General features: G+C 46.1%; 1 long non-coding RNA gene across 1 annotated transcript; it reads left to right on the forward strand.

Annotated features, from left to right (window-relative positions):
• The first annotated feature begins 2,271 nt into the window (after window positions 1–2,271).
• On the forward strand, window positions 2,272–22,201 carry LOC121833998. The gene is made up of 3 exons (XR_006076972.1): window positions 2,272–2,663; window positions 19,687–19,891; window positions 21,987–22,201. It is a non-coding gene; the product is annotated as an uncharacterized LOC121833998 (long non-coding RNA).
• Window positions 22,202–22,251: the final 50 nt, after the last annotated feature.

Consider the following 22,251-nt stretch of genomic DNA (forward strand, 5'->3'; position numbering starts at 1 on the left):
CTTTAGTTCAATCAAATGGCCCAGTGCCCCACATGAACGTTTTCTTCTCAATGGCATAAAGACGGCCTAAATGCCTCCGCTCTAGGTCCGTAAAACATTTAGCGCCTTTATTTATGAACTTTGTTTGAGGAAAGTGGTTTTTCTTTTTATGTTCTAAAAAAACACGTCCATCACCTAGGTGTCAGATTTTTAAACGTTTTCTTAAAAATGCCTTTAATCTGTCAGGTCCACACTGTAGTATAACGATGGAAGAAAAACAGGAGTGAGCTTTCTTATCTAGGAAAACAAACACACGCATAGTCAAAAACCATTCCACACAAGTTTTAAGGGGGGACACCATTCAGAAAACATTTCTGCAAAAAAAGTTGATTTTGAAAAATGTCATAATTACATTCACCAACATCAAGAGATTATTCCCAGAAAGTTTCATTAGCCTACACTGCATAGTTAATTTCTTATAAATTATTTTCGGGCCACCGATGCTAAAGGAAAGCTAGAGGTTGGAGCATTTTGAACACATTTTTCTCTATTCCACTTTTTGGCATAAACTTCACTTTAGGAAAACTATCGTTCTGTTATTATGTAACTTGGATTCATTTTTTTTTATTTTTTGGGGGTGAAATTTTAAGGGGAGATAGCTATGAGCTAGTATTTTTTTTTTGTCATTTTGATGCTCAAGAACTAAAATTTTTGACAAAGAATGGAAATCTAAAAAAACAGGATTTGTGTTTATGTGGCTTTCTTGTCATCAAAGATGGTATAATATAGAAATATAGGTCCATAGCTATCTGCTCTGAACTGTCCTAAAACAATATAACACATGGAAACGACAAATTTATAAATAATTTCAAAACGATAGCTGTTCTTGGGGCAAGTTCCGGCATGAATTGGCAACATTGAACAAAATAGGTGGACGATCCAGGATTGATCTGTTTATCTGCCGAAATAAGATCCAATTCATTCATTTCTTTGCGTCGTCAGTTGCATATTGCACCGTTGCACTCGTCGCTGCCATTCTTCTGCAGTTTGCGACATGGACGGCATCTTGCTGGGGGATATCCAGAGGAAGCGGTTCAGCGTACGCCACCTGCAATTCGCATCTGGCGTGCGTATGTGTATGTTTAGTGTAGGGGAAGGCACCACAGCGTCGTTGCTCAGGCAGGTGCAACGGTGGCGACTGAAGTTGAAGTTTCCAGTTTTGTACATTGGAGGACACGACCTGGTGAACAGCCAGCCACCGGACGTGATCGTAGGCAACATCCTGGTACGTTGGGTATTTTTGACCTCATATTCGTGTTAGTGGCCACACACCACGAAATTCAGACACTGCAACTTGTTCACTTATTCAGAGGTCCTTGTGGAGCACCTGCGGAGCATTGCGAGCACCATTTTCGTGTTCAAGGTGCTGCGAAGGTGCTGGGTCAACCAGAAAGCTGAGGGCCACAGACTACTGATGAACCGTGTGGTGGCTGCCGCCACACTGACTGCGCCGGCAGAGGGCAAGGCGCCCGACGGCAGCGCCACGCGCCGGCAGGGCGCAGCTTGGGGGGGAGGCGCAGGGGCATTCAGGGTCGAGACGAGGAATAAAGAAGACGTAAGAAATCCTTCCTTGTTGTTACGTGTTTTTCCGGGGTGGACCGCACGGACGAGAGCACGGGGCTTCCAGGCTGTGGGCATGGAAACCTAGAACCGCCACCTCGCAAGAAACGTGAGGCGGATGGCTGACGTCTTCCTCATCAACCCGAATGTAACCTGTGCCTTTTATCCGTAGTCTAGTAGAATTGGGCAGGGGCCACTGGCCTCTCTGTGGTGTCTGCAGTCTAAATAGATATCTGTCACAGAATTCGACTATTTTTTTTTTAATCTTTTGTTAAACTTTTTGCAAGGGAGCGCATTTGGTCGTCGGAAGCTCCAATGCCCCGCACGTTGAGCGGCAGGGTTCGGGCCCCGTCCACTTTTTGTTTTATGACCCCTGGCCCCCTCGTCGGTTGAGCGGGAGAGTTCGGGCCTCGTCCGCTTTCTGTCTTATGGCCCCTTGCCCCCCCCCCCTCCCCCCCCTCCCCCCCCTCCCCCTCCCCTCCCCCCCCCCCCCCCCCCCCCCCCCCCCCCGTCCCGAAGACGTTTCTCGCAGGGTTGTTAGTTGGAGGCAATGGGCCGACTCGCTTCCCGGAATGTTCGGAATAGCTTCCAGATGTCCGAGCGGGGGTGCGCTTTATGGTTCGCTGGGGTAGGCTCACTGTGGGGCTGGCCGATGTGACGTGTGTTTTTTTTTATATGTATTTTGTTGTTGCCGCTGCAGAGAAACAATTATTTTTTGGGCAAGGAAGAGTGGTGTCTGCCGCTGGAATTTGGGAAAGTGAGGACCTCGGCTTGATTCCGAGCCGAGTGGCTGAGTCAAGGCAGTGTGTGCGAAGACTTGGCCGGAGGGTGAACGCAACGCGAAGTCTGGGCGGGACTGCAGTAGCGACGGAAGGCTGAGCGCGGGAGGAGTTTGGGCTCCCTGGTCCAAGCGCTGCTTTAGGCGCCCAAGTGTGTGTGCGTTCATGGGTGAGTGAGTGCCTGTGCCGAGGAGCCACGCCGACAGCACCCAAGCGCACATCGACCTCCCGAGTTCGGTCGGCATCGCAAGAGGCCGCATCAACCCCATCACCCACCGGACTCAGGTTCGCACCACTCACCCCCATATTACTTTGTATAGTTTATCCCTCCTTTAGTTTTTTTTTTTTTTAATTTGAGGGCAAGTGCTTAGATTCCAGAAAAATTTCTTTCCGACCGAGCGCTGTGTTTTCATGTACAGATATTATCATACAAGATAAGTCGCGCCTCAGCGCTTACTCTGTGGGGCGGTCCGTTGTGTCTTGCTGTCGGAAGTTTTGTTTGTTTTGTTTTATGGATTGTCTATCGGATTTTCAGTAAACCATCTTGTGGTTGAAAAGAAAAGAGTCTGTGTTGTTCCTTCTCCCCTCACCGTGTGTCCGTCACCAGGGCGTGGACCTATCGTCCGATCAGCTGTCCTATCACAATTATAAATTTGTTTGCATAGGATATAATTTGGATTTTTTATTGTTAATTTTCATCGAACCTGTGACAATATCCTTGTCATGAAGTGTCCTATTCATAAGGATTGAGTTTCACGCAAGAAGGTGGACGCAAATATGTGCAAGAGCGTGAGTTCCTTGATCAGGAAGCATTCGTAACACCAAAAATTCAGAATTACCAATTATCACAATCATCTATGCACCGACTATTCCTTGCGGTAACAAAGAAGTTGCTTAGCTTGTGGCTTGGCGATCCCTTGCATGTGCGTCTCGGTTCCGCAGACCGAAGACAGTTGTCCAAATTGAACCTCTCTGGTTACAAAAGTGCCAAAAGATTTTGCTCGCAAACCAAGAAGCACAACGGAGGTTGACCGCAGGAAAGCGATGGAGTTCAGACTTTTATTACCTTACACTGGGCCGGCAGTGTTGAAGTCTGTCCTTCACCCTGGCCTTTACATGAACTTCCTCCCTTTGCACTGTGATACATTTCTTGTGTCAAGTCCCAGCTTAAGTCATCAATATGTTTATCATGCGGAGCCTCTTCACCACCACTTCGTAAGGACTTTTGCAAAGCTGTATGGAGATGAAAAGGTGTCATACAATGTTCACTGTGTGTCGCATCTCGCAGCTGATGTACGAAATCAAGGACCATTAGATGCATTTAGCACATTTCCTTTTGAGAACAATCTGCAGCACTTGAAGGGACTTCCCCAGAGCCATGCTCAGCTCTACAACCGCTTAAAGGAGCAGGGGGGTCAAGTGGACGCAGCCAGGATGTCTCTAGACAGTGTCCAGCTAACAAATAAGCATGCAGATGGACCTATTCCACCAGCTTGTAGGCCGCCCCAGTACAAGCGTGCAAACAGAGAATAGCTCCAAAAAGGACAGTTAAGGCAGCAGAGAGGAGTATGTGGGATGCAGGTATGCAAACTAGGGATGCCGCGAACTTTTTTCGAATCGAAGTTTCGATGATCGAATCAAGCGGTTCGAAAGGTTCGAAAGATTTCGATTTTTCGAATTGTCTATATCGTAAAATTCGACGGAGGTCGAATTTTCGAACTTGTTAAGCTAAGAAGTTCGACGCTTTTCGAACCGTCGAACTTATTACGCTAAAAAATTCGATCTTTTTCGAACTTTCGAACTTATTGCGCTGCAAGGTTCGATGCTTGTCGAACTTTCGAACTTGACTGACCAAAAAAATCGATGAATTTCGAACTTTCGAACTTATTTATCAAGAGAATTCGAAAAGGTTCGAACTTTCGGATTCTGAAAAGTCAGAAGTTCGACGAACTTCGAACTTTTAGGGTAAAAGTTCGACGTTCGTCGAACTTCGAAAGACCGGCGGACGGTTTCATTTGATTTCAAGTAGTGGGGTACATTCGTAATTTTTTTTTCTCGAACTTTTACACGCGGTGCTGCGTTCCTTACGAAAGACAATGTCGTTTATTTCAATGTTCTGGCATGCTTAGGTTTAAAGAAATAAATCCCCGAAGGGGCTAGGAAGGACGACGGGTTTTTGACGATTATCGTTTGTGCCAGATTTGAAGCACGCTGCAGCCGGAGCTATTTATGGTAGATATGTTATACTTTTTTTAAGAATGATCTATGTATAGCCTAGGTAAGTGCCGTCTTAAGATGTGATTATTGTTATTCAACGTGAGTTTCGAAGAAATGTCCAAACATGTATCTGCATGCAATTATAACCTAAACTTGATATTTATTTTCGTCTAAGTTGTTTGAGGTATCGCATTTAAATTAACACCACAGACAGTACATATCATTGCCATCTGCAGAATACGAAATAATATATTTATTGTTTTTTCACGTTAAGGAATAAATTAACTCATGGGAGAAGATTTCTAATAGTGTTCAAGTTCAGCACGTCACTAAAAGAAAACTTTTTTTTTTCGCTTCACGTTCCTGGGACGTGTTTCTTTTAGCCTGTACAGATTTTGGTAAAAGAGACTTGTTTCGAAGTTCTGAATTTCTGAATATGCAAGAATAGAACACTTCCGACGAATTCTTGATAGTTTTTTTTTTTTCTCCTGCTTTTTATTCCCGCATTTATTCTTTTTTTTTTTTTTTTTGTTACTATTGGCACAGGTGTTTAGGTCGAAAAGACAGCTTTGAACTTCCGAACCACTAAGCATGTGACGAGCAGTGCCTTCTGACAACGAGTTTCTAACAATGACCATCCACGCAACCTTTTATGCAGTGAAGAGCGACAGTAGCCATACATATGCATAAATAATTTCAGATCAAAATAAGCTCGACCACGCACTCTTTCCCCGTATTGTTTTCTTTAACAGTTCGAAATACCTGCAAGGGGAAAAAGGAGGCTGAAGCCCCCCCCCCCCCCCCCCCCCCCCCCCCCCGCTACCCTCTTTCCCCCCGTTTTTTCCTCTTCCGACGCCACTTGTATGGTAGAACGCTCCTCGACCTCGAGTTGTGTCGGCTTTTGTGCTTTTTGCGAGGCGATTCCTCCGTCCCAGAAAATAAACCTCCAGGACAATTATAAACTTCACCGGATCGGATTACTACCAGCGTGCAAGGGGTGGCGAGGTAGTTTGCCAGGTCGCTTCAAGGTTTTTCTGAGCCTCAACCTCCTGCTCGTTCTGGCCGTTTCGAACTGGATGAGTCTCGTAAAACAGTGTGTTCGTGCAATCACTACTGCGTGATGCAGGTTAAAGACCCCCCCCCCCCCCCCCCCCCCCCGGGCTGGCGGTCACAATTCTGCACTGGCAAATATTCTAGCACGTCCGGGACGCTCACCAACTTCCCAGAATCTAGATATCACACCCTAACTTTTCTAAACTTGATTTCATGAAAGCCAGTGAGTCGTGAAAACGTTATTTGAAACTGAAACTGTGGAAAAACTTGAAAATCGGACTTCGAACTTTGAAAACTTGGACTAAAAAAAAAAATCAAAATCTTCAGTTTTTTTTTTTTTTTTATTTAGCGTTAAAAGAGAATCGAAACCTTCGAACTTTTCAAACTTTATGCAAAAAGAAATTCGAAATCTTCGAATTGTTCGAACTTCGTGTCTATAAAAATTCGAAGTGTTCGAAGTTTTCGAATTTTTTTTTTTACACAGAATTTCGAGATCTTCGAATTTATCGAACCTGAAGTAAAAAATATTCGAAATATTCGAATTCGAAATTTTGGAAACCGTGAAAGCTTCGAAATTTTCGAATTCGAAACTCCGCTGTGGTCAAAAGTTGCGAATTTTTTTAAATCGAACCTCGGTCGGTATGAAAATATCGAAATTTTTCGAAATCGAACCTCAGTTCGCTTCGCAAATATCGAAACCTTTCGAAATCGAACCTAGGGTGGTTCGCGACATCCCTAATGCAAACTAAATTGTCCTTAGGAATGTACAGGCAAATACTATGTAAGCCAATACTGGCAACTCCCGCAGATCGAGGGCGAAAAGCAATCGCAGCGCCCCTGGCGAGCTCGGAGTATTCGCTAGCAGACGAATTCTCCACAATGCATTGGTTTTGCCTATCTCCGTGCAAGGTGAGCAACGAAAAAAAAATGGTCACGGGTATTCGCTGCTTTGAATGTTAAAAAGTAGGTTCCACCTCATGAGTCAAGGATATTTTCTTCGCGAGGGGAAGATGTTACAGCTTGTAGGGTGCAATTTTCGGGCTCTCCCGAACAAAACATTCCGACAGAAGACTCGGAACTTATGTCTGCCAGGCAAGACACGAATGTACCTTCGCCGTCTTTCTTTGCAAGGGGTAATGTAAAAAACGTCTAAGAACATTGCTACGTTTCAACTTTACTGTGCATATCGATCAGTTTTTTTGTTGTTTTTTTGTTGTTGCAATTTCAATTTCTCACGATTGTATTGCTTACAACCGTTTCGTCGAATAGGCGAGCTGGCTACACCCCGATCGTCTCTGGATGAAGAAGCAAAAGGCAATTTCGAACCACGTACCTTACTGCGATGTCAGTATGCTCTGGGAAAAGATGATTGTGCAATCTGACGCTATTACTGAAACTAATAAAAGCGGAGTTACAAAAAAGAACACCCGGTGGACGGTCGTGCACCTCCTTCCATTTTTCAAAGTCTACTTTCTTTTTATGTTTGAGGCGACGGTACGCCGTCGTTGTCTTTCTTCCTCCTGCGTTTATGTTTTATTTTGCTTTTTTTCTTTCTTGTGCGTACTTGACGTTCGAACCATCGCGTATTTTGCTTTGCCTTGTTTGGCTTAGTTTTTACTTTCTTTCCTTCGCTTCGTCGCTTACTGCCACCGGTTCGTCTGCTACGCTATGCCTGAACATTTGGAGGGCCGTCTGCAACTTTGTTGTTATTGTTGTTTTTCCCCTGTCGTCTATGATAACCTCCTATGTTCGCCTTCGATTGAGTTTCTGATCCGAAATCTTCATATGTACTTTTTGATACTTAATAAATATATTAAGGAGTGTAAGCTCGTTATCCATTTCTATTTGGATTTTATTTGAGTACGCGGTCACGTCTGCTATGAGTCATAGTTGGTTGATCAACCGGCCGCCTTCGGGCATACACCAGTGCATACTTGGAGATGGCAGGCATGCCGTGTGCCTGCCATCTCCACTGCGAAAACAAGTTTTTCTGATGTGGTGGAAAATGCTTCTTCCTCTTCCCGAAGACAAAGCAAACGTGAGTAATTAAATTACTTCAAATTAAACTGGAACAGCTATCCAAGTCTGGCTTCAAAATCGCCACTCACGCCTCAACAAACGAATATTTCACCAAACGAAAGTTCAGCTGAAAACGCACTTGAGGCCGCTGATCGACACTCAAAACAAAGGCACGGTGTGCAAGGATTGCCTAGACATGTACGCCAACAAGTATACTGGAATGTACTTTTGAACTGCTGCGCCAAGCGAGCAAACAAACAACCTCTCAAAGTCACTGGGAAAAGAAAAGCGAAAGCAAAAAAGGTCACACACTGCTAGCACGTACCAGATTGCAGCTCTTTTGTTCTTAGTCCCTACCAACGCCGCGAAAGCAAATAAACAAACGTGTGATGTGCACCTGAAAAAAAAAAAAAAAAAATGAAGCTCTTTTTTTTTTTTTTTTAGTAGTTTTGTCGTGTTGCTTCCGCTTTGTTTGTTCTGGACTCAACACCGAGGGCAAGCACCACCTGCTAATTTTCAACCGACGACCCGTGCGATCGTCGTCGTTGAAGGAAATCTTTGCTGGGTAATTTGTATTTTTGTATCGTCTCCTAACTTCTTCGTTGCAATCGCCGGCCGCTGTGCGCGACTGTTCTCCATTTTTTATTTTCGTCTGGGATGGGACCCCATCTTTTCTGCAGAGTTCGGAAAGTGTTTGCACGGTCATTTTTCTCGTTACTTTTTGTTTTTTTAATGCTGCAGAGGATGGTGTACTTGCTCTGGTAATTTTAACATATTGTTTGCGCACGTTTTAATAATCACCTATTCAGGTAAGAAATTGTGACAACACAGTTTGTAACGGATAAACAGTAACTTCTTAAGACATAGTTTGAGTGGCTAAACGCCTTTTTTCCGCTTCCCAGGTGCACTTCAAACGCGTGTGATCCCCCCGAGAGGCGTACGAGACCTCTAAATAAACTGCTCTATCTTCGTTTATGCGCGCGTTGTTATTTATTTGTCGTTGTAGTTGCAATCAGCGGATTCTGCTTTGCAAAGGGTTGACTGTAATGAGTTCTTTCAGCTGTTAGGGTGAAGAAACGGGGCACGCAAAGCTCGAGGACGTCGCGGAGCCTATACTTCTCTATTGCGTTGTCCGCTTCCGTAGACTCCGAGTCCGCTAGAGGCGCCACTGTCACGTTCGCCGCATTTCCCATAGGTTTTCAGAGGAGTTACCAGAATTGGCGAAGCTATATCGTATTTGGTACAGGTTTTTCAAGTCGGATATCGAGAGCATGTATGACAATTCCAGGGGAAGCACATTGCTGTTCGAGGCAAGGTCAAGAGTGTTGCATTGCAGGACATACAGAGCTAGATACCAAGAAGTAGACATGTCATGCACAGCGTGTGGGGAGAAGGATGAAACAGCTGAGAACTTTATTGTAAAGGGCTTCGCCCTGCAGTTGCTTAAGGTGCGGCTGATTTTAAGGCACTGGGTTTTAAGGATAGCGAGGAAAAGGTATACTTTGGGAGTGTAGAGAAAATGAAACAGAGGTTGTCTGATTAGTGGTACAAGTCGAGGGATGGCTGAACTTTCCTCCTTTCCTCTTCCTGGTGACCTCTATGGTGGAAGGCACGTGCCATCGGTTGAGGAGGGGCGCTGCAATCACACGGAACCTAAGTTTTGGAATGGTTATCCTAAAAAGGCTTCTCCTTGAATCTCGAGGTGCATAGTAATAATTAACATCTAAAATTAAGAACAATGGCTAGATGGTGCGAGCCACCATCTTATTTTAAGGGGTTCAGCCATATCCATCCATCCATCCCTCCTGTGATGAAGAAATCCATCTGTCCCTCTCAGCTGCAGATGGATTTCAGGTGCGTTGTAAAAGATGCCTTCCTTTATAAGTGCCGAAGAGGGCGTTTTCGTAGTACTGTCGCACATTCGCCTGCACCAGACTGCTGCACTTAACGCAAATAAGTGGGATTGTGCTGACGCACGACGAAGTCAAGTTCACCAATCTCATCAACGGCAGTTCGTATGCACTGCCCGAACCTTTAGCCGTGCACCTCCCGGCTTTCGGGAAAATCTTTCTCGCAAGCGGTGCAGCGCCGAAGCTTAGGCTTGTGCCTCGAACATACGTGGATGCCAACGAAATAGTTGGGTTCTTCGGTTGCATAGGACCAACTTGAATTCATAAGTGAATTTTTTCAGAATAAGGCATCTTTTGGCAAATATTTAAGACAATTTAAATTTATATTTTAGATCCGAGATTTTACATGCAGAGCATGTTATGCTTGTACACTCCTAACACAAACTTTAACGCCCTCCTGTTGCAACTCATGTTTTTGCATTGCGCCCGGAATTTGTTTGAAAAACAAGAAGTCAAAATTGTGATTTTGAGCGGGAATTTAAAAAAAAATAATTATCCTCGAGTTTTTCCTTACCTTTTTTGCAATTCATCCTTGACAGCCCGTAGTTCTATATTTACAGACATGTTGCATTATTTTGTAATAAATTAAAAAATAAGCATGTAAATAGTTCTATGTTTCAGTTAATTACCATTGGGGCTTCAGCAGTGGTACGCGAGCACCGAATGCCCTGGTGGACGTTTGTGGTATCACTTCACTAACGCCCAGGCATCAGATATTGTTGATTCAAATAGATATTCCCAATCTGTTGTTCATGGGGAACCAATCTGGCTATTTAGGCTACTCCATCTTTATGATTTGTAGAACAAATTGAGCGTGCCAGATGGGCGTTTTTTATGCATGTCATGCAGCACAGATATTGAATTAGAGAGCTATCACGAAACGAATTTGCATAACTACGAAGAGCCCCATGTCTACTAACTGTGCAAATTTTGGCCCTTTAAACCCAACACTGTCGAGACCAGTAATAATGAAGTTGGTTATAAGGAAACAGCAGCTACAGCGAAGTTGTTACGATTTCCCATTCCCTTTTTCAATATATTTAACTCTGTTTTTAGCGAAGGAAATTGATCGGCTCCCGCGGATATAATGAATAAAAAATGGTACGGTAATGAAAAAACATTATACTGAAGAGAAATTTTACAATAAATAAAAAAAGTTTCTAAGTCTCAGACGGCCGCACCTTGCTGCTGCGGCAGAGCCACCACCCAGAACGGGCCACAGACGACGCTGCAAAGGCCACCGGCAGCAGCCTCTACATCGTCGTCCGCTCCCCCTTCCTTATCAGTGAAGCGGCTTTTCCGCACCGCCCGCCTTGAAGCCGTCGTGGCAGGCCGATAGGGGCATTCGGAGCGCTATAGCAACAATGCACCGGCAGAGATGATGGAGAGAGCCTATATTGGAGAGAGACCAACTCCAACCATTGGGAGCACTTGGCTGCATTAAGTATGGCTGCATTCGGTCATCACATGGCCGGTGTGGAGAGAAAACTGGGCATAGAGGTGGACGCATTTGCAGAAGGGGAACACTTTTGGGTTATGACTCCTTGCAGGCTGTAACTTCAAAGGTTCAAAGGTTCAAAGGTGTTTATTGGCTAAAACAACCATACGACCGAAAGCCTGAGGCAATCAAAAGGCAGAAGCCCGTGCATACATATGCTGATTTCCTCCTCGGCCATACGTTAACAGATGAAATGGAGATGTTGGAATGTAATTTACAAAAGGGTGAGAATACTTAGTCTAATGAAGAGAGTAGGTGTCATGGTGATTCCGCACCAGATCTTTAAATTCGTCTACGCTTGGGGCCTGGCGAGCAGCATCTGGTAAGTGATTCCACAGGGTAGGCGCTTGGACAAAGAGGGAGGTAGAGGCACTAATGGTGCGGGCAAAGCGCTGTTCAAGTTTCGAGGGGTCTCGCCTAGACCTCCTCAAGTAACCATCGGGGATGGGACAGACACCATGTAGGTACCTGTAGAGGAGGACCCGTCTGAAGAACAGTCGACGTTTATCAAGTCTGGACCACCGGAGGGATTGCAGCCGCCTTTCATAGGGTAGCTTGCTTGCCCTCTTGTCCTGCAAGTAGAGTGCTGTCTTTGTGGCCTTTCTTTGCGTCGACTCTAGTCTCCTCTGTAGGTCAACCTGGCGGGGGCTCCAGACAGAGGAGCAATACTCCAAAACCGGCAGTACAAGAGCCGTGTACAGTGTACAAAAGGCATGGCTTGGCATCTCTCTTGTTGTCCTGGTTATGAAGCCTCTCAGTTTGCTCGCCCTTTTACAGACGTAGTCAACGTGCCTTCTAAAGGACAGGGTCTTGTCAAACCAAACACCAAGAATCTTAGTGTCTGTGACCTCTTGTATGCGCTTCCGTTGTGCATTGTAGACGACGTCGACGGGTTTCTTTTTTCTTGATATTTTAAGGTACACAGTTTTGTCTGGGTTGAGGAGCAGTCCGTTAACTTCTGACCACCTGCAGATCTTGTGCAGATCGGACTGCAGGATTTGGCGGTCGTGAGAGGAGTGGATTATGCGGTACAGTATGTGATTTATTTATTATTTATTTATTAATACTGCTCACCTCGTGGAGGCGATAGCAGGAGTAAAACTGTACATATTTGAAAAAAAGAAAAAAGTGCCGTTATACACAGTTCAAAATCTCGGCAGCGCCTTGCTGCAACGCGACACAGACAAGCAAAGTGACTCGCTCATCCAATCCCATCGGAAAACACTCGCGAATATAGAATGCATAATATACAATCAAGATGCAACTCACACGTACAACAACTATTTACTTTTCTAACCGATTTGGGAGAGGAATGAAGACAAGGTTGAACTATTCACAACGTCGGCTGGCAGGGAATTCCATTCTCTAACAGTGCGTGGAAAAAATGAATAATAAAATACATCGTTTTTAGCAGAAAATTCCCTTATTGACAGTTGATGGGTGATCATCTGCATACCGAAGAGTGTTAGATTGTATGTCGACCGCAAGGTCGTTGATGTAGAGGGTGAAGAGGAGTGGCCCTATAACAGAGCCCTGAGGTACACCCACTCTGACATTGTGCCATTGGCTAAAGGCACCGTGGAAGTTAACTCGCTGACGGCGATTACCCAGGAAGTTCGATACCCATTTAAGGGTTGCTCCGGATATCCCAAAGCCTGGGAGCTTGGTAAGGATGTGGTCATGGTTCACACTGTTGAAGGCCTTCGAGAAGTCTATGGACAGAACATCTGCTTCCTTTGAGCTGTCCAGGGCACTGCTCAGGTCGTGGTGCAGGAGAGAGAGCAGAGTTTCGCAACTCCGCCCCTTCCTAAAGCCATGTTGAGAGCTGCATAAAAGGTTGTTGACTTCTAGGTGCGTGGATATTTTACTACAAATTAAGGTTTCAAATATTTTGCAGAGGATGCAGGTGAGGCTTATTGGCCGGTAACTTTCGAGAGAGTTCAGTGGTTTCCCCGTTCCTTTGTGGACAGGGGTCACATGCGCTAGCTTCCAGACATCAGGGATGAGTGCCCTGGAAAAGGAGTAGTTGTACAGGTCTGCCAATGGGGACGAGAGTGCCGCAGCACAGGCCTTCAGCAGGAAGGGGGGAATGCCATCTGGGCCAGGGGAGGCGCCAGGTTTCAGCTGGGAGATGGCAGCCGCAACGTCCTCGGTGGTAACGGGTGACGGGACGAACATAGGAATTGACTCTGTGCGGTTGTGCTTCTCAGCAGGGGGACTTTCAACTTGGGGAGGAGGGCAGGAGTTGTTAAACGCCGGCACAGCATCGCTGAAGTGTCGGCCAAAGGAGTTGGCGATGACCTGAGCATTGTCAGTGCATGTACCTCCTATTTGAAACTGGGTAGCAACAGTGTTACGTCGTAATGATCCGTAGAACTGCCAGAAACGTCTGGGGCATGTTCTTGCCTGGCTTGCCATGTCGCAGAGGTAATTCCGATAGGATACTCTTATCTCCCTTTTCAGCTGTCTCAAGAGATCCTTGTATGCCGCCCAATGAGTGGCATCCTGTGTTTTTGAGGCCCTTTTGAAGAAGCGCCTAGTCTTGCTTGATAGCTGCTTGATGAGTCCAGTTATCCATGGTTTGCCTTTCTTGTGTTTGGAAGAGATCATAGTATGCGTAGAGTCTCTGCATGCAGCCCAGAACATATCATAGAATAGGTCCCATGGGTTGTAGTCTGTCAGAAAGTCCGTGCAGAGAAACCAAGGAGCCAGGGCAACAGAGCATTCCAGTGAGTCACGTCCGTCCTTGTTAAACAAGATTGCCTGCTTTGAGATTATTTGTTTTCTTGTGCAGCTGAAGTTCCAGGAGGAGGAGATTCCAATGTGGTCAGAGTTAGATAGCGGGGGAGTGTCAGACACAGATAGTAATTGGGCAGGGCTCCGGCAGAGAAATAGGTCTAGGGTGTGACCCAAAACTTGCCACGGACGTGCGTTGGAAAGCGGACAATCTGTGTGAGGTTTGCATACTGCATCCAGTCCAGGAACTTGGCCTCTGTCTCATTTGTTGGCATCGGATCAACAGAATTCCAGTTGATGTGGAGGTTGAAGTCCCCAGTTAACAGAATGTTCATGTGTCCTTCTTTACGGGAGCTGATCCGATCGAAAACTGCGCACAGCTCAGCGAAGACATCATGACCTGTATTGGGGGCCCTCTACAGTGAACCGAGAAGCAGTTTTCCGCCTCGGCAGTTAAGTTCGGTCCAAACCAGCTCGGAGTTGGGAGCCTCTAAGTCCGCACGGCGCACAGGGGAGAATTTACGTTTTACGGCGACCAGGACGCCGCCTCCACGTCCACTTCGGTCTCTTCTGAACACGGCGAACTCGGGGCCAAATATTTCATGGTCCGAAACAGAGTCACTAAGCCACGTTTCGCACACGCACAATGCATCGGGTGAATTACAGGCCAGGTCGGATTTGAGTTCAGGTACCTTGTTCAGGAGACTTCTTGCGTTGTAGCACTGCACGCGGAAGGGCCCAGGGTTGCAGTGGATATCGCCGGAGAGTATCAATAGTCCAAGTGGCATAATTTTCGTGGTACTGACGGAGTGGCTGGTTTTAGGCCTAGTGGGCCGAGGAAGCAGGCGTTTACCGTCCCGGACTGTTGATTCGGGCGAGACCCGCTGTTCCGCAGCAATCACTTCGGAGACATTCATTCTTTGGCTTTGACAGAGAACGACGAAAAAGCACAACATGGTGAAAAGAGCAGGAGTCCAGCTCAGCTGCCCTGATCTGCGACCGGCTGACGCCATGACACTTCTTCTTTCTTGTTCTTGTTCTTGTTCTGCAAACGCAGCCCACAAACCAGATGATTGAGCAGTTGCCCCTCTCTCAAATCTAGGCTTTCTACACCAACGAAAGACGAGCTTGAGCGCAAACTCGGTGCCATGCGTGCTTCTTTGTTTGCTTCATGTTCAGTGTTGGTATCGCTGGTCGGCGTGGGCGCTCTTGCGCGGAAGTCTAACTTCGCTGAAGCACCGATTCGGCGAGTCATCGCCACTGAACGATGAAGAGTCCCGGCACCGCCGGCACCTCAATGGGGAAGTCGAAGGCAATCTCCTTGAAACAAAAGGTGCCAATCTGATCGAAGTGCGGATAAACGTAAAGAATGCCGTGCACCGCCGGTATCCTAGGGCGGTGGCCGTCGCAGCTGTCAACACGGTCCGTACGTAGCTCGCAAGATCTTTTCTCGATGGGAGGTTCTCGCAGTTGGCGAGAAGCAGCTCCGATCTTGAAGAGCGCGCGTGCAAGGAAGCCTCGACCGCTTTCTGCAGGCACGATAACCCGTAACAACCCTTTCTTTCTTTTTTTTTTTTTTTTTTTTTGTGGGGGGGGGGGGGGGTTTAGGAGTACAGATATAACGAAGAAGCGGATATAGCAAAGTGATTTCCAGTCCCGTTGATTTCGTCAAACTGATCTCGACAGTATCAAAAAGAAGTATGCCCGAGGAAGATCTTCCCCTAAATGCACGACTCAGGATAGACATGCCCAGTTAAGTATTGCAAAGATTAAATTCCAAAGGCGTTCCTTTGAAAGGCAGCTATAATTTTTTCCTTTCTTCACTTCAAGCACCTGGCACATGGCTCATCTCGGCGAGCCGTCGCCAAGAGCTACTGTCACAGCCTCTCATTTGCCAGCCAGGGTGTGCAGGAGACAAGTCAAGGACTGCGAGAAGTCCTAACACCATCGTACATGCATGCCCGAACTGAAGAGGTGTGAAGAGAAATTACAGATGCTTTTAATGACCCCCGAAAATTTCCAAAACTCTGCACGTGCGACTGACGGTAAACACAATGCACTGGAAGCTTGTGGATCGGCAACCATCAACTACAAATAAACGCACAGCATCATCCTTTTGGCAGTGGGTAATGCTCATTACAAATTTTTTATGGTTGACATTGGCGAATTTGGCTCTTGCAATGACAGTGTCCAGACAGTACCTCATTGGCCAGAAAATGTCAGGTACTCTCCAGCTTCCTTGTCATCCACGAAAAATACCTTTCGTGTTTCTAGTTCGAGACGAGACATTTCCCCTTATGGAGAAGTTCACGAGAACTTATCCGAGCCGAACCCCGACACTCCTGGAACATTGTTTCAGCTAAAGGCTGTCGAGGGCTTGACGCATTTCTGAAAATGCATTTGGCATTTTAGTTGCACGGTGGAGGCTTTTCCAACAAACAATTCAGGCAAACCTCAAGGCAGTGGATAACCTTCCGTGCTCTAGAGTATTGCTTCACAACTCTATGAGAACATGCAACAACGCCAGGTGCGCCCCGTGAACGAATCCGACGACAACTTTCCAGACGGGCAGTCGGAGACAAGTGCTCGTAACTCGGGCCTTCGAAACCTAAGGCCATTGAACGGCAAACGTGAGTCTCCAAAAGCTAATGATGTTTGTCTAGCTTTTAAACCCATTTCTGGTTGGCGGCTCTGGAAGCGCAGTGGCAGCATAAGACGGTGACCTGTGGATCTCGCCGCAACACGCTTTGAGAAGTTTAATGCACACATTATTCTTTCTTTCAAGCTCTCTTTACCACTAACATAAATGTGAGTCCCTTCACTCCATGTTGTAACCAGCCCAAAAAATGTGATAAAAATGTTTCCGCACTGGGGCACGACGGGGACCTTTCTTCATCCCTTCAGACATGGCTAGAGCCCTGCATAACCACGGATTATCCGCGGATATCCGCAGTAAACGGGCGGATGCGGATAAAAATTAGACAAATTTTGGCGAATTGCGGATCGGATGTCAGGGGCTGCGGATGCGGATATCCACAGATCCGGATCTAAATTTTTACCCGGTGGCATTCAGTTCGTCGGCTGACGTTTCATCAACAGACCATTTCGTCGACATGCGACGTTTGACTGGAAGGCTTCCCGTGTTTGTTTCATCGTAAAACATGAGACGTTTCATCGCACACAGCCGTGCTATTTTCGTAACAAACTTTTTGCGTCTTGCCAAGAGGGAGGGGGGCACGGTTTTGTTAAGCACGCCTTAATGAATCACGCGCTAGCTTTTAGCGGCTTAGTGAAGAAGTGCGTTGTAGACAAAACATCACAGGGACATGGGCCCACAAAACGTACAGCGTGTCCATAAAATGTATGTCCATGAAAAGTTGTCCACGAAACGTGTTTCCACAAAACGCGTTTCGAAGAAACGATAGGAATCCTAAGAAAGATGTGATTCTGACTGAAAATCCCTTCAGTTAGCGTTCCATCTCGTCAAAAATGCTATTTATAGAAAAAGTAAAGAATACATGGTGGCAATCGTCTCCAGAAAGCTAGTACACTGGCAGGGAAAGAGCGGAAAACTTTCTTTTGGAAAAGAAAACCTCAAACGTAAAAGTCAAAAGAAAGTAGAAGAGACCTCCCCCTCTCCACAAAGAGTAGTGTGGTCATGATTACAAAAACAAAACAAGTGCCCCGACGGCGAGCGCGACCCTGTGGTGCCACGGTTTGTAAACTTTCGGAATCAACAGCCCACGCATATAGGAAGCCCATGAACTGCCTGTGTGTTTCTTTTTTGTATGCTTAGAGTCCTAGCCAAAAAGTCTGGTAGTTAATATTCGTCCAACTGCGCCGTAGCCAGACGACTATGAACCTCTCTTACTTTTTAATTGTTTGACGGAACGACAGGACGAGCGCTGACTAACGACCGATTCCAAAACACGTGCGGGAAGGTATTTATCGGACAGACGGGGCAGTGCCTCAACATTTGCCTGCGGGTGCACCGGAGTTCTTTAACAGAAACAGGAAGCTCCCACTTGGCGTTACACTGCAGGGACTGCGCCTGTACACCGTTACCTGACAAGGCCATTGTTTTGTATAAACACAGGGACCAAAAAGCTTGATTGTCGAAGCTCATAGAATAAAGGAGGAGGGGCCAGCCTGCGTGAGTCAGGCTTCCTTGAATTTGCTCGACAGTGAGGTCGAATGTTTAGATCGGGGATGACGCACATAGAATTGTGTAACAGATAGCACCCAATCTTGTGAGGCGCATGCGCATTTCCATCGTGATTGGAGAGTCGTGTTGTTGTACGTTTCCTTCGTGATTTCCTGATAATAAACTTTTCAGTTGTTAGTCAGCGCTCGTCCTGTCCAGTTCCTTCCTCTATCCCTGTAAAATTCGCGCTGTTTCATTATGAATACATACCAATTCGCCCAACTATCCTGTTTGACAATCACATAACTCAGATAATTTTTTTTTCGACGCACAGTGTCTCGGGAAGGCTGATCGCTTTTAATATAATTACAATGAAACTGATAATGATAAAATGACATCCCCTTTGAATGGTCACACAAAAATTTCTTTGTACAAAGATAAGCAAACAGCTTAAAAAGTGCTATTTGAATTTTTTTTTCATTCACGCTTGGTGTTTTGTTATACAATGAATACTTGGATTGTGAGTCGGATGTGGTTCCACATTTTGTGGATCTGGTTCGGATACGGGTACAAAGTATGCGGATGCGGGTTGGATACAATAATGTAAAAAGTTTGAGGATGCGGTTCGGATGCGGATCCAAAGTCTGCAGATGCAGATCGGATGCGCATAATCAAACTGTTATCCGAGCAGGGCTCTAGACATGGCATACACATTTGTGTATTCGACTTTGCAAATTTATTTACTCTTTAGATGTGGGCCTGTACCGCTGGAGACAGGTTGTACACGATCGTGTACACCTTATGGAGCGGGTTGGTGGCGCCATCTGCCGTGGCTGCCTTTAACTACAATTAATAACACCGTTGCAAGATGGATGCCTCCTTGTTCTACAGCGACGCGGGTGGCGAGTGGCTCCGAAAAACAAATCTTTGCTTAATTGGATGTTTTCTGACGAGACTTGCTGCATGCCTAAGCATTCCAAAGATGCTAATGAATGTAACACAGTAGCTTGAAATGTTAGGATGCAGTAATTGCTTCTCTAACGGATTAGTGAATTTCACAAACACATGTGTCAAAAATTGGACGTTTAGTGATTTATACAGTGTAAGGTCGGTCTGCCAGGATCAGGCGACACTGGTTTACACTGTAGATGAGCAATTTCGCCAGTGCAGTACGACTGCTAACCTGGGGTCTTTAACGTGCGCCACGCAGTAGTGATACACGACCGCACGCCGGTACGATGCTCATCCAGATCGAAACGGGCAGGGGTGGGGCTCGAACCCAGGATCCCTGGGTTCTGCAGCGCGATCTTTCGCTCCACGCGCGTCGAGCTGGGTATGCGCTTTAGCCCACTCGGCCACCGATCCCCCCACGTACAGCGTGCCGCTATGGCCACATTGTGCAAAAATGTGCTTCGAAGAAAACATTAGTGCTATAGTGCCGTTAGCATTCTTGCAAGGAGCTTTTCATTGGAAATTCATATATTCTAGTGACAATGTGTTGCTTCTTCCCAATTCAGACATCCGAAATCATGCGAGAAATCGCACGAGGGTCGGCAGTGCCACAGCACAGAGGTTGCTAATGCAAATTTCCGATGGAAATGCATCCGATGTCGGCCTCTCTGTTAAGGAGGACAGAGAGCCTCATCGATCTGCGAGTACAGGCGCTTTAAATATTTGGATGACTATGTTAACTGCTTAGCTAAGTTAAAGAGAATGCCTTTTGTCACTTAGGTCAACCCCCTGGAACACGAGGCAGGCCTTCAGGGCTGCAACAGCCGGCTCCTGCTCCAGAGGAAAATGATGAAGCGGAGGAAGCGCGTAATCAAAAGGTGCAGACTGTTTGGACAAGCAGCGATTTCGAGCCCCCTGACACAACATTGGATGACAACCACATGACTTTAGAGGAGGTGGCTGAGCCATGGGAATACTTTCGAAGGTATTTTCTGAACTCACCATTCGTATAGTTTGCGGGGTGCATGAACATTTACGGACTGCACACCTCGGGAAACAAATCTCGGAAACACTCCGGAGGATGTTAAAGCATTCTTCGGGATGATGATGATCATGGGGACGCCCAAGTTTCCCCGCATACGTATGTACTGGCAGCCGGCAACGCAGATCCCCAGCGTATCGGAGGCGATGGGGGTCAACAGATTTTTCAAGCTCCGGTCAGCTTTGCACGGCACGGAGACATCTTCGCCCCGGGCTCTAACTGATAAGTTTTGGAAGGTGCACCCCGTGCTGGATGCTGTCAGACAGAGGTATCTGGAACTTACTACATTCGAGAACAACAGCATTGATGAGCAGATGATCCCTTTCATAAGTAGAGTTGCGGCCAAGCGATTTCTGCAAAAACAAACCTAACCCTGGAGGTGTCAGTGTTTGTCCGCTGCAGCTCACATACTATGGCAAAGTGACTTCAAGCTGTATCAGGGAAAAGAAATGGGGAAATCGCTCGAGCACAAGCACCTCAAAATTGGTGGCTCCATTGTGATGAGGCTCATGAAACACTTGCCAAAGTTCAGGAACTTTAAGTGTTTCTTTGACAACTACTACACATTACTTCCACTACTCCGAGAACTCAATGCCGTCAGTATCTGGGCCGTCAGTGCTATCCGCGCATACAGGCTGCAGGGATGTGCACTGAAAAGTGAAAACGAAATAAGGCGAGAAGGACGATAGAGCCTCGATGCAAAAGGCGAGAGAAAGGGCGATGTAACCATCGTCAGATGGCAAGGCAAAAATTGTGAACGTTGCTACAGCATTTGTGGTCCACAACACACACCTCGTTGAGAGCCACTGCTATAGAGTAAGATTATACAACACGACTGACACGACTGTCTATCTCGAGAGCTTTGACTACATTTGTCTTCGGCTATGAGCGTGGCGGCAATATGGCAGGAAATGTGGGTAATCCTCTGCCACTGCTGTCAACACCAATATTCTCTCTCCTACAAACTCCCGTTCCGTCGTCCCAGGGTAGGAGACATTGTGCGGCAGCCTCAGCAGCTTCCCCACTAAGGGAAGTTGCACAGAATGTGCACTATGCTGCAAACGTTTGAACCAACAAATGGGCATGCGAAGTGGTTTGTGTTAAGCAAGCTTTTTCTGCATAGAATCTGCAAGAAACCAACCAAACATTCCAACTTTGTTCCACGTATCCATGAATTCAGTTTAAGTGTGTTCAGTTTCATGGGAGTTTGTTGTAATTGATTTTCACTAGCCAGAAGTATTGTACTTTCCTAACGTTCAACCATGGGATATATTTGCAGCAACCATAACTGCGAAAATAAACAAGAATGACAAAGCACTGCAGTCCATCATCGGAAGATGATTACCGGGATGGGAGGTCGGGCGACCGTCAAGGAAAGAGGGAGGGACGGCTCTCCCCTCCCCTCTTTCGTTCTTGACATTCCAAACAGAAAGGTGGCACCATCTCTCGTCCGGAGCACCAAACACGACCGAAAGTTATCTGCTAACCTTTTCGTCATTGCCCTCGGTGAAGATGTTCTAAATTTTTACAGGAACGAGTCAACTACACCGAGAGATTTCACAAGAATGTGTCTCCCTATACAATACACGTTCGATGAAAATGTGGGTATATGCAGGTGTCGATTTTTGCAGCGCATTTTGCATCAACGCCATGGCTCAATGCCACCCAATGACTCGAATTGTTTCGCTATTACTCTGCTTCACTTTATACAAGCAACTTCAAACTTTTCAGGTTATTTTTGTTGTGCATCTACCTCCCGCTTACCAGGTTTCCTTTAAAACACTAAAGCCAGCGTCAGTTATCAAAATATAAATTTATGACTTTTTTTTACTTTGGTTTCTCGGCTAGTCCCCATAACACAGGCTTACTTCAGAAACAAAAGAATAATTGCGCAGTACAATAACATAAAAAAATTAAATGCAAATGAAAGTTTCACGAAAGTATTCATTGGTTCTGAATTCGTAATTTGCATGCTAGATGTGCATGGTACAAAGCATAATGGATCCGTTTTTGTCCCTTGTACTTTTTGTATACACAGGTCTGACTAAATATCACAGTATGGGAACAGACCAATCACGAATCAAGGCGTTGTATGCCAGTCATGAGTCTGTTCTCCGTTGACAACATGGCAGCTCCTCCAGTGGCTCCTTGCTCAGAAGCACTCATCATCGAAATTGAGCGGTGTCCATGGCTATGGAACGCAAGCCGTATGGACTACAGGGACACTGGGAAGCGCAAAAATTCCTGGAAGGCAATTGGAATCGCTTAGTATGACCTCTTAACAGAACTATATAATTTGCGCC

The sequence above is a fragment of the Ixodes scapularis genome, unplaced genomic scaffold (genome assembly GCF_016920785.2).
Source record: "Ixodes scapularis isolate PalLabHiFi unplaced genomic scaffold, ASM1692078v2 ptg000247l_1___fragment_3__unscaffolded, whole genome shotgun sequence".
Lineage (NCBI taxonomy): Eukaryota > Metazoa > Arthropoda > Arachnida > Ixodida > Ixodidae > Ixodes > Ixodes scapularis.